Below are 4,279 nucleotides of genomic sequence, written 5' to 3' on the forward strand. Positions count from 1 at the left end.
ATCTTATGGTATGGGGAGGAGTGTCAATGCACACGAAAACTCCAATCATTCGTGTTAACGGCGGTCTAACAGCAGTGAGGTATCAAAATGACATCCTGAGACCAGTTCTTGTCCCGCATGTTGCAAGAAATAGAGGCATGGTTTTGGCACAGGATAATGCCCCCTGTCATAGCGCTAGAACAACCCAACAATTTCTGGCAATGAACAACATCCGTGTGATGCCATGGCCTGCAAAATCCCCGGATCTAAATCCGATAGAACACATTTGGGACTTGATCAAAAGAAATGTGAAAGCTCTCCCTCCTCCGCACGACATCAACGCATTAGAAAGATCTGTTCAGCAGGTTTGGCAGCAGATACGTCAGCCAACTATTCAGAGATACATTGTATCAATGAGAAAGCGATGTCTTGCTGTGATTAGGGCGAGAGGGGGTCATACTCCATATTGATTGATTTCTGTGAATTTCCATTCAGAGGGTATACCATTTTCTTGACTCATTGTTGAGGAGTATGACGACTAATTTACATGAAGTTTATGTATCATGACAATAAAATAAGTATCATTAATTATGAATTAAAGAAATTACTTAGTGTTTTTATTTGTTCATTAAAACCAAGAAAAACTTGGGTGAACACTTAGAAGTTTGGTTCAGTGTACACTCTAAATACAGTGTATCATACGATTTTTTCGAATCTTGTAAAAATATATTGAGGAAAGGGCAATGCTCTATTTCTTAATACAAGTCTTTACTTTATCTTTCACGTTCAACCAATTAAATGTACTCGCATTGGGGGTCTTCCTATTTATATTATTATTAAAAAAAGCGCATAGTAAATAATAATGACCGACTTTACATGTAAAGACTCCAAAAAACTCTTAGTTTTATTGGAAGGGTAAGAGAATTCGTGGAATATATCAAGCAGTGCATAGTATGATGAAAGACACTGCTATCAGAACCTCATCTTCTATTTTTATTATTTTGACAGAGAAAGAAATATGGCGGGGAAAACACGTAGGAATACGTACGTAGTTAGATTATAAGATATGTATATAAGCTTGAGTACAAGAAAGTATTGTAATACAAAAGTATTATAAACTTGTATTATACTACAAATCTCATCGTGTATACCGGCCTTAAGAGACCCATAAACTCTTAAGTACAAAAAAATCCAAAAACATTTTGTAACACATCCAAAGTTTTTACATATGAAATATTTAAAATGTCAAATCTATTATGTATTTTCTCAGGTGATACGTAATTTTCATATGAAAACTTACCAATTCTTATGAAATTTTTTCGACACAGCTCATATATCAACCTCATGATGAATAATGATTCCTTTGCCAAATTGCGGAATATAATTTCCTACTTTCGCTTTGAATTCTCGGAAGTAACAACTATTTACGGTGCATTGTTTGTGACATTTAAAGGTTTTCAGAAATTAATATTATCTTGCTATTTGTAATGTTGAGATAATAAATCAAGTAAGTATAATTTGATCATAATTGCCTATCAATTACCGTGTACTCGATATCTATAAATAAATGATAATACAAAATAAGTAAAGCAAATATTGCGCCCGAAAATTAAGGAAAAAAAGTGCTGTATAACTGCAAAATTAAAGCATAAAGATCCCCGAGTGTAATATAACTTCTTCTACGCTGAAGTAATCGGCTAGTTTGTTAAATAATATGTTAAATATGTCTGAGAAAATAATTCCACTCATCCTATGCGTAATTTTCAGCTTGAAAGTTATAGGCTAAATTCATAAGAAATTATGATGAACATAAAATACATGGGAATAACAAATATCATTCGATCTCAAAAGTCTACAAACAATACAAAATAGGAGCAGAGCAAACACGGACCTCCAAAACATCACAGTTGGGATCAGGTGCTATGGAGGAGTGAGCGTCCGCTGCTGACCGGACACACCCGCCTTGTGTTCCTTGTTAAGATTGGAAAATGATGAAAAAATCTGTCGTCAATTCAGTGTGTAAATAATGGACTGACAAAATGTATGAATTGTGATACTCCACAGTGGCGAATTTAAGGGGGGGGGGGCGCACCCGGCGCGCGTCCCCCTAAAATTGTCAAAGTTAACGTAAATCAGAGTTTTGTCTAGAAAATGTAAATAAATTTACTTGGTAGACCTCATTTTTACCCTACAAAATCTCTAAAACCCAAGAGCTTCCGGGGGCTTCGCCCCCCTGGGCCCCCACCAGGACTTTGCCCTGGACCCACTGGGGGCCTCAAGGCGGCCCCCAGACCCCTTGCCTACTTTTGGCGCCCCCTCTAACTTCAATTCCTGGATCCGCGCCTGCTCCATGTATAAATTGTGATACTTCATGTATAATTTGTGAAATTCCATGCATAATTTGTGAAACTCCATGTAAAATTTGTGAAACTTTATGTATAATTTGTGAAACTCCATGTATAATTTGTGAAACTCCATGTATAATTTGTGAAACTTTATGTATAATTAGTGAGACGTAATGTGTAATTTGTGATACTTCATGTATAATTTGTGATATCCCAAGTATATTTTGATGTTTCTTTTATAATTTCTGATACCACCACTTTTATGAGCCTGGTATCGGATAAGTAAGTTTATTTCAGTAACCCTATGTCCCTCTATTTCGGATATCTTAAGTATTATCAGATATATATAATCATATTCACCCTTATTCACAACCTATCATTCAGGATGATTTAGGTCCCTTTGCATATAGTCTAATATTTAGTTGTTTCTTTCTTTTCCCTTCTCAATGAATCGATAAAATGATGTCATGAAAAATTTTATGAAGTTGGCAATGTTTTAATTTTTGAAATGAAATCAGTCCCTAATTGGACCAAATTCTCTACCCTTAAATTTCCATCAAGTACATAATACTCTGACAATATATTGAAGCATTTAATGGTCAAAAATGATTGCCCAGGAGAAAGTTTTTTTTTAATTATAAACTAAGTAGTACTTGATTAACAAAGATTGCATTGGGGGAAACCAATTTTAAATAAAAATTAGAATAATAGAATATCATTAAATACTGTGGCGGAAAGATGTTTGAAAACATTCGAAATAAAATGCCAATTCATAAGAACTTTTTCGCCAGACTAGTTTTTTAAATTATTTTTTTTTATTTATTTGAAATAAGAGGAAATAACTCTATTAAAATTTAAGGTAATAAATTAGGACACTTTCCACCATTACATGCTAATAGTAATAATTGGAATTATGTCGATTTAAATCGAGTATTCAACAGAAACACATTTTTAATATATTAAATTTCACAAACCTACAACTTTCTCCACACTCCAAACTCTGCTTTCTCAGATATTTAGCTAATTAATATCATTATTCATAGTTGTTGTACATTGACCAATCTATTGTCAGCTATGATTGTATAATTTCAATTTTTTCGTTTATGTATATAATATGTTTATGTTCAATAACTGTGTACACTTTGGTAGTAAATGTATTCTTAAAACATGCATGAAAAATTTGCTAGATTTATAATTATTTGGTTAGACTAATTTTATTGCTAAGCTATACCTATATATATATATATATATATATATATATATATATATATATATATATATATATATATATATATATATATATATATATATATATATATATATATATATATATATATATATATATATATATATATATATATATATATATATATATATATATATATATATATATATATATTATATATATATATATTTGAGACCGATGTTCAGAAAGTTACTTCAGAAAGGGAATTATTGAAGAGAAAAAAGTTGACGACAAAAACAAATGAAATTTACACGTAATTTAAGAAAGCCAATCTTTTCTTTTAGTAAGCTGTCAACAATTGTTTTTTTTTAATTCAATATATTGTAGATAAACGCCAATAGTGAGTGATACAGTTAAGACCTATCATGGAATCACGGTTAAGTTGAAGTGAAATCTGATGTCACGACATCATATAAAATATGCTATTGCATTTTCTGAAATGGTATTTTCCTTTTATGTTTGATATACAGTTTGTGTCACTCCATACACTCATCACAGACATCTACAATGTATATAATTTAATTTTGCTTGTACTCTTGTCTCTCATTGGTTGATTTCCAAAAAGGAACGCATAACATTTTGTATAATCTGGTTTGGTATGGGGACACGCCCCCTTGACAACCTGCATAATCATCTGTATCCATCAATCCCCTCATTTCCAGTCCTTGGGATTCATGGAAAATTCAAGATTTAATGAATGTACCTTTAA

The sequence above is a fragment of the Saccostrea cucullata genome, unplaced genomic scaffold (genome assembly GCF_032062105.1).
Source record: "Saccostrea cucullata isolate Sc308-1 unplaced genomic scaffold, CSIRO_AGI_Scuc_v1 ctg1643, whole genome shotgun sequence".
Lineage (NCBI taxonomy): Eukaryota > Metazoa > Mollusca > Bivalvia > Ostreida > Ostreidae > Saccostrea > Saccostrea cuccullata.